This window comes from Castor canadensis, chromosome 17 (assembly GCF_047511655.1).
Source record: "Castor canadensis chromosome 17, mCasCan1.hap1v2, whole genome shotgun sequence".
Classification (NCBI taxonomy): domain Eukaryota; kingdom Metazoa; phylum Chordata; class Mammalia; order Rodentia; family Castoridae; genus Castor; species Castor canadensis.
Genome location: NC_133402.1, coordinates 16,920,405 through 16,933,075, shown reverse-complemented (window position 1 = coordinate 16,933,075; position 12,671 = coordinate 16,920,405). Strand labels below are relative to the sequence as shown.

The following is a 12,671-nucleotide window of genomic DNA, read 5'->3' as shown; positions in this document are numbered from 1 at the left end:
GTAAGCCAGGCTCAGAAACACAAAGGCCACATGTGTTTTCTCATATGTGGAAGACAGATCCAAAGATAAACATATACACAAAAACAAGCATGATCATACACAAACTCAGATGTAGAACATGACTGTAACAGTGGAACTACTCTATGGAACTCAGTGAAAGAAGGAAAGGAAAAGAGAACGATAGAGCATCAGTAATATCACATACCATAAGATGTGAAGGCAGAGGATATAAGGATGTGTATTGAAAGCTGTTGAAAAATGAGGGGTGGGAGGTAAAGTGATAAGGGAGAGTAATGGAAAGGAATGAACGGACCAAAGTAAAGTACACCCATAGTGGGCATACATTGAGAAACTCCTTTGAACATCAACTTAAATATTAATAATGAAAAATAGGACTGTAAAATGGATACAGTGTGTATGTGGAGGGGGGCACGTGTGGGAGGGAGAAGGGGAATGAAGGAGAGTAATGGTTGATGGACTTCATATACCTATATGAAACAGAACTAAGAAACCTCTTGCAGTTGTTTGAGGTGGTGTGGGGAGGAGGATGAGGGGGAGAGACAATGGAAGCAATGTAAATAATGTACAATATAAGTCTAATTGGAATTATCACTATGAATTCCTCCCCATAATATATCCTAATAAAAAATTTATTAAAAAATTTAAAAAGAAAGATGGGAGGAAAGGAGCAAGACTAAATAGTTTACATAAATTCCTTGAGAGGGGCAGCAGATTCAGGATTCCTAAATTCAGAGGAGCTAAGGAGCTAAGATCTGAAAAATACTGTATATTTTTGTTGTTGTTTTGAATAGCAAAAGAAGCCCATGAGGTGTGAAAAGAAGCAGGTTGAAGATAAGGAAAATCATATTAGGAAAACCTTAGTTAAAGAGGACATTGAAGATAATACTAGGAGCCCAGTGTGGTGGTGCATATTTATAATCCCAGCATTGGAGATTACACTTGAGAGGGAAGGAGCATGCATTTAAGGGCAGTGTGGGCTACATAGTGAGCCTCTCTCTAAAACAAAAAAAGTGTGTGTGTGTGGGAGTAGTAGAATGAGGATATGGGAAGTGTTCTGAAGAAGAACCAGTTAGTTAATCTTGTTCTGGTTCTCCAGTAGGAGAGGTTATGTATGTCTTCTCTGTTGGAGAACATAAAACCAAGGATCAACACATGGGGTTTTCTTATTGTCCACTGTATGTTACAGTACCTTTCCTAGTGGCTCAAGGGCAAATCTTTCCTAATTATTTCCCAGAAGACCTCACGATGCTGCTTAGGTGGGCGTTTTGGTAATGTTACTGTACTTATTTGTGATCAGTCTGGAGGTTTTATGTGAGTTCTCAGCAATAATGGGTCATACTTTATAATAGGGCTCATCTAGGATTGGAGGACATTCCCAAATGCATGGGGAAGTCTTACCAACTCAGAGGAGATATCTTATGGATCAAGGCCAATGCAAAATGTTGGGCTTCTGAGAGCTTTGATAATTACATTTCAATAAATTTCTTTAGTTTCCTTTATTTTTCCAGAAGACTGTGAATAATATGGACAGTATGTTTTCCAAGTAAAAGGTAAACTTATACAGACATATTTTATAAATAATAGTACCAATGAGGACTGGCAGAGTGGCTCAAGCATTAGAGTGCCTGCCTCTCAAGGGTGAGGTCCTGAGTTCAAACCCCAGTGCCACCAAAAGCAAAAAAAAAAAAAGAGCGAGACAGACAAAGACAAGAAAATAAAGGCAGATGATGTTAATAAAAAATAGTACCAGTGAAGTATGTGTCCATTACTGTAGAGATAAATTTTGATACACCTGCATGTTATTAATTTAAAAACTCAAATACTTTTTCTCTACCATTACATATATAGCTTTCCAGTTCACATCAAGAATAAGCAACAATACCAGATTCTGGCCAAACTTCATCTGGAAATGTTCATAGGTCCTCAAGCTTGTTCTCTGTCTGTATGCTAGCTTTATAGTCTTGCCAGGATTAAGTCATTCTTAAGTTGGGCACTGGAACAATTCTCAGAAATATCCTTAAAATTATCTTCACTAAAGTTGGCTCAATATTGTTGTAAATTTAACTCTGCTGTGGTGGATAAAGCATTTTTGCTCAACTCCACTTTGATAATCTCTACATCCTTACATTGGAGCAAAGCATTAAACATTTTTTTCTTTTTTTTTTCCCTTTCTATGGGGTACTGAGGAGTGAACTCAGGCCCTTGCCCTTTCTAGGCAAGTATTCTACTACTTGAGCCATTAAACATTTTAATTTGGGGTCCATTTTATAGAAATTCCTACAGATGTCAGAGAATCTCTGTTTCTACAGCATTTTGAAGTTTTGGATAAGCATCAGTTTTTTTTTTTTTTTCTCGTCAGCTTGCAGCTCAGGATAAGGGCAATTAATTTAATACCTGGGATAATTTAATTTCTAGGAGAAACTTTTTAGAATAAATCCGAGTTTCACTGGGTTTGAACCCCGCACTGGAAAATCAATCCAGTGGTAAGAGCACTTGTCTAGCATGTGCAAGACCCCAGGTTAGATTTCCAGCACTGTGTGTGTGTAGAAATAATCTAGTCTGCTTGGAAATAGTTTTGTTTTCCTTCTTTCTAAGGACTTTTTAAAACATGGTAAAATACATAACATAAAACTTACCATCTTAGTCATTTTTTTTTTCTTGGTGGCACTGGGGTTTGAACTCAGGTCCCCTTGCTAGACAGGTGCTATTACCACTTGAGTCACTCATCGGCCCTTTTATCGTGATGGGTTTTTTCTTGAGAACTATTTGCCCAGGGCTGGCTTCAAACTGCTATCCTCCTCATCTCTGCCTTCACCAACATCCTGCAAGCATCTTAGTCCTTTTTTTGATGGTACTGGGATTTAAACTCAGGGGGTTTTACTTGTTAGGCAGGCACTCTTCCACTTGAGACATTCCCTAGTTCTTTTTGCTTCAAACAGGGTCTCAAGTTTATGCCAAGGCCATCCAGAACCACAATTCTCCTATTTACTACTACTGAGTCCCTGGGATGAGCACCACGATACCCAATTTTCATGGGTTGAGATGGGCTCAAGATAGGGTCTCACAAACTTTTGCCTGGGCTGGCCTCAAACCATGATCCACTCAATCTCTGCCTCCTGAGTAGCTAGGATTACAGGTATGAATCACCTTGCCCAGCCTTCTTAGCCATTTTTATGTATCCCAGTTCAGTAGCATTAAGTACATTGATCTTGTGGTGCACCCAATCTCAGAGCATTTACATCTTGCAGAACTGAAATTCTATGACCATTAAACAACTCCCCATGTCCTCTTCCTTAGCATGGCCATTTTACTTTCTGTCTCTGGGTATGTGACTACTCTAGATACCTCATATAAGTGAAATTATAGTTTTTGTCTTTCTGTGACTGACTTACTTACCATTATGACTTCAAGGTCCATCCATGTTGTAGCATGTTTCTGAATTTTCTTCCTCTTTGAAGCTGAGTAATGTTCCATCATACACATATACTACATTTTGTTCATCCATTCACCCATCCAGGGACACTGCATTGCTTCCACCATTTGGCTTTGTGAATAATGAACTATGAAGGGGGCACACATCTCTCTTCAAGACCTGCTTTTGATGCTTTTTTGGTGTATAGTTAGAAGTGGAATTGCTGAGTCATCTGAAATCCATCTACTTTGGATGTTTTTAGGAACCACCATACTGTTTTCCATAGTACCTACACCATTTTATATTCCCTCCAACAAAGCATGAGGGTTCCAGTTTCTCCACATCCTTGTCAACATTCATTCATCATTTTCCTTTTTTTTGTTTTGTTTTGTTTTTTTTGTGGTATTGGGGCTTGAACTCAGGGCCTACACCTTGAGTCACTCCACCAGCCCTTTTTTTCTGATGGGTATTTTCTAGATAGGGTCTCATGGAACTGTATGCCCTGGGCTGGCTTCAAACCTCTATCCTCTTGATCTCTGCCTCCTGAGTAGCTGGGATTACAGACGTGAGCCACCAGCACCCTGAATTGCATCCTTTCATGTGTTTACTGATGCATTTCTGCATCTCTGGAGAAATGTCTAGTTGAGTCCTGTGCCCATTTTTTAATCTTTCATTTTTCATCATTAAATTTTAGGAGTTTACTATATATATTGTTGTTTTTGAGGTGCTGGGCATTGAACACGGGGCCTTGTGCATGCTAGGCAAGCGCCTTACCACTGATCTTCACCTCTAGCCCTTTGGGGTCCTTTGAAACTCAATATAAATTTTAGGATTTTTCTCAGTGTTGGAGCTCAAACCCAAAGCCTCATGCAAGCTAGGCAAGAGATCTACCACTGAGCTATATCCTCACCCTAGATTTTTTTTTATTTCTGTGAAAGCTACCGTTGGCATATTAACAGTGCTTGCATTAGATCTGTGAACTAGTATGAGTAGTAGGTGACATACTAAGAATACTAAGTCTTCTGATCTATGAACATGGGATGTGTTTCTTTTTACTTGTGTATTGAACTTTTTGCAGTTTTCAGTGTGCAAGTCTTTCACCTCTTTGGTTAAATTTATTCCAATTGTTATATTCTTTTTAATGCTATTCCAAGTGGCACTGTTCTTGTAATTGCGTTTTTAGGATCTTCCATCATTGGTATATAGAAATGGAACTGTATTTGCCAGTAGACTTTGTATCCTGCTATTTGGCTGAATAAATTGATTCAGCATTAAATTAAATGGTTCTAATAGGTTTTTGTAGAATCTTTAGAGATTTTTATATGTAAGATCTTATCATCTACTTGCAGAGATAATTTTTTTTCCAATTTGGATGCCTTTTATTTCTTTGATTGTGTAATTGCTCTAGTTACAAATTCTAGTACTATTTTGAGTAGAAAAGGTGAGAGCAAGAATCCTGGTCTTGTCCTTGATTCTAAAGGGACAATTTTCAGTCTTTTTTGGTGAAACAATATGATGTTTGCTGTGGGTTTCTCCTATATGACTTTTGTTATGTTGAGATGTTTTCCTAGTTTGTTGAGTGTTTTTATGATGAAAAGGTGTTGAATTTTGTCAGGTGATTTTCTGCATTAATTGAGATGACTTTTTCCTCCTTTAGTCTGTTAATATGGTATACTACACTGATCTATATGGAAACATCCTTGCAGTCCATGAGTAAATTCTGAATGGCCATGGTATAATACGTTGTTAAATTTGTTTGCTGATTTTTTTTTTTTTTTTTTGGTGAAACTGGGGTTTGAACTCAAGGCTTTATGCTTGCAAAGCAGGCACTCTACCGCTTGAGCCACACCTCCAGTGCATTTTGCTCTGGTTATTTTGAAGACAGGGTCTACTTGCTGGATCTGGCCTTGAACCTTGATCCCCCTGATCTCAGCCTCCCAAGTAGCTAGGATTACAAGCGTGAGCCACTGGTACCCAGCTGATTTTTTTTTTTTTGATGGTACTGGAATTTGAACTCAGGGTCTCATACTTGTTTGGGGGGTACAGTATCCCTTGAGCCACACTCCAGTCCTTCTTTTTTGCTTTAGTAATTTTTCAGATAGGGTCTCATGTTTTTGCATGGGGCCTGCCTCAGACCTCAATCCTTCTACATACACCTCCTGCATAGCTGGAACCACAGGTGCTTGCTACCATGTTCAGCTTATTGGTTGAGATCGGGTCTCACTAACTTTTTGCGTAGGCTGGCCCCAAACAGTGATCCTCTCAATCTCTGCTTCCACACAGCTGGGATTCTGTACAGATGTGAATATCATGCCCAGCCTTTGTTTGCTAATATTTTGTTGAGGATTTTTGTATAGATGTTCATAAGGGATATTGGTCTGTGGTTTCCTTCCTTCGTTCCTCCCTCCCTCCTTTCTCTTTCCTTTCTTCCTGTTTTTTTTTTTTCTTTTCTCTATTTTGAGATAGTGTCTTGCTTTGTAGCCCAGGCTGGCCTTGAACTTAACAATTCTCCTGTCTTTACCTCCTTAATACTGGAATTACAGTCATGTCACAACATCCCCGGCTATTCCACCTCTTAAATGTTTGGGTGTTTTGTTTGTTTGTTTTGGAGTGCTGGAGATCAAACCCAGCGTGACTTCATACATGCTAGATATGTGCTCTATCACTGAGCTATATCCCCAGTCCCCTTCCTCTTACGTTCTGTGGAAAAGTTTAAGAAAGTTTGGTCTTAATTCTTTAAATATTTTTGGTTAGAATTCACTAATGATGCCATTAGATTCAGGACTTTTCTTTGTTGGGAGATTTTTGATTTTGATTCTATTTCCTAACAGAAGACCTCCTTATAGTTCTGTTATGGCTTGACTATGAGGTGTACCCCCACCCCAGGCTCAAGCACTAGGAGCTTGATTGCAAGCTGATAAGTTTGGGGGAAGTGATTGGATCCTGAGGGCTCTGATGGATTCATAGTATGATAGCATTATTGTCAGGTAGTGAAAAGTAGAAAGTGGGACCTAGTTGACAGAAGTAATGCACAGGAAGCATATCCCGGAAATTTGTTTCTTGTCCTTTCTCCTGCCCCTTCCTCTTTTACTCTCTGCTTCCTGGCCACCATGAGGTCAGCTGCTTTGCTGTACCACATACTCCCTGCTCGGGCCTTTCCTCTAGCCCACAGCAATGGAGCCACATGATCATGGACTGAAACCTCTTAAAAACTTTTTTTTGGTGGTGGTGGTACTGGAGTTTGAACTCAGGGCCCCACAATTGCTAGACAGGTACTCTACCACCTGAGCCACTCTCCCAGCCCTATTTTGTGTTGGGTATTTTTGAGATAGGGTCTCATGAACTATTTTGCCTGGGCTGGCCTCAAACTGCAATCCTCCTACTCTCTGTCTCTTGAATAGCTAGGATTATCGGTATGAGCAACTGGCACCCAGCAAAATCTCTGTATGTGTGTGTCTGTCTGTCTCTATGTGTATGTATGTGTATGGGACTGGGATTTTGAACTCAGCACTCTGTGCTTGGAAAGCAGGTGCTGTACTGCTTGAGCCACACCTCTAGTCCATTTTGCTCTGATTATTTTGGAGATGGGGTCTTGCAATTTATTTGCCCAGACTGGCTTCAAACCATGATCCTGATCTCAGCTTCCTAAGTAGCTAAGATTACAGGCATGACCCACCCAAAATAAATCTTTCCTCCTTTTGTTTTTCTTAGTTATTTGTCCCAGCAACAAAAATCTGACTAACACAAAGCTTATTCAGAGTTTTTGTTGTTGTTGTTGTTGTTTTTGCAGTGCCAGGGAATGAACTCATGGCCTTGTACATGCTAGATAAGAATTCTACTACTGAGTTGAGTTACTTCTACAGCTCAAAGATTACTTATTAATTAACTTAATCTTTTGTCTAAGGTCTTAAAATTAGTTAAGCCTGAAAATTATCCTTTTAGCTAACATAGTATATCTTTATGATCTGTAACATTGTCATATGTCACAAAATTAAACCTTTAAAATGTGGGTAGTAAAAATAAAAAAGGAGATAAAAATATATCTATTATCATTATTTTAGTGGAATGCAACTCTATTTTTTCCTTTCATGTAAACAATATGTGAAAACTGTCTTACTCATTTTGTGTTCCTATAGTAGCAAACCATAGACTGGGTTATTAACTTATTTATTTATTTTGTTGGGACTGGGGTTTGAACTCAGGGCTTCCTACTTAGACTGGGTAATTTATAATGAAAAGAAGTTCATTTCTCACAGTCCTGGAGGCTAGGAATTCCAGTATCAAACTCCTGGCATTTGGTGCAGGCCTTCTTGTTGGGTCATCCTCTGGTGGAAGGTGGAAGGGCAATAGAGGGCAAGACAGAGAGAGCAGGGAAGGGGCCAACCCTTTTTTTTTTCATTTTTACACGGTGAATTACAACTGAAAGAACTGACTCATATTGTTACTGGTGGGTAGTCTCAGAAGATCCTCCTTGAGACGATCTCAGGTTCTTGGTATCCAGAACAAAGAACTGAATGGAGACACACAGAATGCAAAGTAGCAGTCGAGTTTTATGGCAAGTGAGAATGAGTAAGTGACAGCAGGAAGTACACTTCCTAAGGAAGAAGTGAGAAGTGGGCTCTAAGCAAGATAGCTGAAGAGCAGCATGTGTAGCTTAGGAGCACTGGTGCCTTAGTTTGGATGGACATTTATATACTACAAGGGGTGAGCAAGGGGAGGAGATTTGAGTGGTACTTAGGAGTGGCTTTTGGTGACTGACAGATTGATTGACTGCACTTCTGAATTCTATAATTAGGGGCCCTTGTGTGCATGCCCCAGTTTGGGTCCAGATGAAAATGTTATTTCAAAAGGGGCGTTTGTAGGCAGTTCTGGGTGGACCTAGATCATTTATTCCCCGTGAGACAATCTTTGAGAAGGCCACCCGTTCCCTGTGACCTGGTTTGGGTACTTTCCCTATTACTAGCCTGTCTCAATACCAAGAGCTCTTCTTTTATCTTGGAACTAAGGCCTTTTCTTATCCTGTGGCTAGAATAATAAACTGTTACATAAATACAATTTTCAGTGCTCACAAAGAACACATACACATTTTAATAACTTTTTATTCCTTTTGTTTTTTATTTCTATTTAATGGGCTAGATGTCCCTAGAGTGTGCATATACAACTGCACAATTTATTTATTTATTTATTTTATTTATTTTTGCTGTACTGGGGTTTGAACTCAAGGCCTACACCATGAGTCACTCCACCAGCCCTTTTTGTAAGAAGGGTTTTTCAAGATAGGGTCTGGCGAATTATTTGCCCAGGTTGGCTTTGAACTGCGATCCTCCTGATCTCTACCTTCTGAGTAGCTAGGATTTATAGGCGTGAGCCACTGGCATCTGGCTTGTAATTTTTTTTTTTTTGTGGCACTGGAATTTGAACTCAGGGCCTCTCACTTTCTAGGCAGGTGCTCTACCACTTGAGGCACTCCACCAGCCCTACAATTTTTTGATTAGTAAATTTTCAAAGCTTTCACAAAGAGGGAGGGAGAGGATTGAACAGCAAGGAAAAGTGAAAGGGAGCTACTTCAGATAAACAGGAAATGATCAGCCAGAACTTTTGGCTCATGTCTGTAATCCTAGCTACTCAGGAGGCAGAGATTAGGAGGATCATGGTTTGAAGCCAGACTGGGCAGATAGCCCTCAAGACCCTATCTTGAAAATACCTAACACAAAAAAGGGTTGGAGGAGTACTATATATATATATATATATATATATATATATATATATATATACATATATATATATATACACACACACACACACACACACACACACAAAAGGACATTATTGGTGATTTATTTATTTAGCACTGCTGTATGGCCTTTGCTTATGTTAGGCAACATAAGTGCTCTATCACTGAGCCATATCTGTAGCTGCAGTTGATTTTAAAAGTAACTCAGGCCGGGTGCCAGTGGCTAATACCTGTAATCCTAGCTACTCGGGGCAGAGATCAGGAGGATCTCAGTTCAAAGCCAGCCAGGCAAATACTTGGAGAGACTCTATCTCAAAAAAAAAATCACAAAAAATGGCTGGTGGAGTGGCTCAAGGTGTAGACCCTGAGTTCAAACCCAGTACTGCAAAAAAAAAGTAAATCAGGGGCTGGGGAGCTGCTCAGTAACAGAGTGCTTGCCTAGCCCTGAGTTCTATCCCTAGCACCATCAAAAAAAAAAAAAAAAAGTACCTCAGATACTTGGTAATAGAGCTATGTGATTTAAAAAACCCAGCATTTGTTGGGTGCTGGTGGCTCACACCTGTAATCCTAGCTACTCAGAGATCAGGAGGATAGGAGTTTGAAACCAGCCTGGGCAAACAGTTTGCCAGACCCTATCTAAAAAAAAAAATGTATCACAAACAAAGGGTTGGTCGAGTGACTCAAGGTACAGGCCCTGAGTTCAAACTCCAGCACTGAGAAAAAAAGCATTGTAACCCCAGCATTTATTAATGCACATAGTGTGGAAATGAACTGTCACCTATGTTAAACAAAAAATCTCTGTTTTTGAAAAATAAAACAATCTCCTCACGAGGCTTTCTTCTTTTTCGGTTCTGTGGTACCTCTCAAATGAAATATCTTGTTCTTATCAAAAGTTCCCCCAAATGGCCACTGTAATTCCAAATTTGTCCCTGGTGAAATTTTGGCAGTTAGAGAGATATAAGTTAGTGTCATCGTGAGAAAACATGAAGGGAATTGGTCTTTGGCCTGGTGTTCATTGAGATGAGGACCATGAAGATGTTGCTCACTCAACTTTTGTATATCCAGGTCTTGACCAAAGACAGATCAACACTGATGATGGCGGAGAAAACCTTCTGATTCTGAGAGGAAGCAATAAAAGCAATTTCCAGGGACACAGATAAAACTAAGAATTCCTTATCAAGATTTTGCAATAATGACCAGGCAAATGTATCCAAAGGACAATGGTCTAAAACTACCTTTTGAAATGTACAGCCTCTGGAGCTGGTTATAGGTCAGACTCATTGGCCTTGGTGGATGAAGTGACTTATCTAGTTAATTCTGAGAAATAATGAGACTCTAGATACTAACAGTTGGCACCCCAAGCTTTTTTTTATTTTGGCACTGGAGTTTGCTCAGGGCCTCTCATCCGCTAGGCAAGTGCTCTACCTTTTAAGCCATGCCTCTAGCCCTTTTTGCTTTAGCTATTTTTCAGATAGGCTCTCATGTTTTTTGCCAGGGCAGCCTCAAACTGTGATCCTCCCAATCTCTGCATCTCATGTAGCTGGGATTATAGATATATGCCACTCCCAGCTTCACCCCCAACTTCTTAAGAGAGAACAGTAGTGTCAGCCACCAGAGACTGCGCATTTGTGATGTTCTTAGACATCCAGGCTTGAATGCCTGTCTTTTCTATGCAGATTTCTTTTCTTATAAATGAATAAACACTAAACAAGCAGAACATAGGAACAGGTATTTAAGCCAAGAAGACAGTTTCACAAGGAAAAATAAAAATCTGATCAAATTACTAAAAGGCCCAGGGAGAACTTATTCCAAGGGAAAACAAAAACAAAATAAACCTAACATTTATATGGATCACAACAAAATATCAGAGTTCAATTCTGCAAGAACTTACCTTTTAGCCATGAGAAACAGAAACATGAGCAGTCTTAGCTGTGCTCACACTTACTAGAACTGAGGATCCCAGTCCAAGGCAGAGAGGGCTATGGCTGAATATGTACAGACCCTCATTTTTGACTGTGCCATCCTGTCATACACCACCTGGAATATAGTTGTAGTTTAACTCCATGGAGAGCCAAGGACATCACAGAATGCACACGTTCCAGAGAACTTGTTACAGGATTTGGGTTTGTTAGATTTCCTAAGGAGGGTTTCAAAAGAGGGATTCAGTCTAGGTTGGATGCTGTCAGGAAGTAGGGAAAATTCTTTTTAGTTATCTTAATAATTCTGTGATTTTTAATTTTTTTTTTTTGAGACAGGTTCTTGTTGTGGCACCTAGGGTGGCCTCAAATTCATCATTCTTCTGCCTCAGCCTCCTTAGTAGCTGGGGTTACACATGTGCACTTCATAATTCTTACCTACAAGATGGCAGACATGAAATCAGGGATAAGGCTGTACTTGGTAAAGGAGCAGCAATCACATTGTGGGAGAGAGGAATGTGTGTTTTGAACTGTGTTCTTGTGTTTGTATTCAGAGGTGAATGCAAAATGGTTTTTTTCTCCATCCATCAGTCAGATCGTGACCTTGTCTGATGTTGATGTTTTGTGAAACTGTGCTCAACTGGGCAACACCACAGCCTCACTGTTGGTCCCAGATCAGCTCCTAGCAACACCAGGGCTTCTGGAAGGAGAGCAAACCAGCACCCAGCTGACAAGAGTTGCCTCTTCTATTTTACTGCTACACTTGAAAAATTAGAACTGGCAACCCCTTTTGGCAGAAGATGAGGTTTCCCTGTTACCACAGACAGGGTAACCATTTCTCTCCAATTCCTTATAGCAGGTCCACGTCCCTCATTTACATTCCTGCCTGCCCCACAGTCATTTAAATTTGCACCTATCACTAACATGAGAGAAGAAACTTGCCTATCATCTCTTAGTGAACTGGTGGCAGGATTGAGGCTAGAACCTACTGGTTTTTCCTCCAGCTGGACATTAAGGTAGACTGTTGAACCTCTAAGGTATCAGCCTCTAACCTGGGTGCAGATCTGATTAGGTAAGAACACTCCTCACCATTTTCTTGCCCCCCATCATGTACTCTTCCATCTGCCTGAGACTCTTTCCTTCCATGTCCACATGGTCTCTTCTTTAGCATCATCACCTCCTCAGATAGGCCTTCCATCCTGGGCGTCCTGGCACCACTGCCGCTTCCTCTGGGAAGCCACCTCTCTTTGGCCTCCTTTAAGAGGTCACTTGGTTCTTTGTTCGTACTTCTCCCAGCCCATCATGGGCGCTGGGCTGGGAAGCGGGAAACCCTGCCCGATGCCTGCCTTCTCGGGCTTCAGTTTCCCTTAAAGCCTGTGAAGCGCTCGGCGAGCTGAGCTCGCTTTCCACATCCATTTCTGGCAGGAAGTAGGGTTCCTGCTCCGTCAGGCCTCCCGGAGTCGCGAGCACACAGCCACTTGCTCCGCGAGAGTTCTCACCCTACTGGCGGAAACTCAACGGCGCCACAACTACGCACACTCTGCGCTCGAGGCCCCGCCTCCGGCGTCGGGGGGCGGAGCCAGAGGGT

The 12,671-nt window shown here is 40.7% G+C and overlaps 1 long non-coding RNA gene across 1 annotated transcript; it reads right to left on the bottom strand.

The window, feature by feature from the left end:
* Window positions 1-9,259: 9,259 nt before the first annotated feature.
* Window positions 9,260-12,574, bottom strand: LOC141418490 (uncharacterized). Its single transcript, XR_012443128.1, has 2 exons — window positions 12,173-12,574; window positions 9,260-11,204 (listed from the first exon to the last, which is right to left on the bottom strand). It is a non-coding gene; the product is annotated as an uncharacterized lncRNA (long non-coding RNA).
* Window positions 12,575-12,671: the final 97 nt, after the last annotated feature.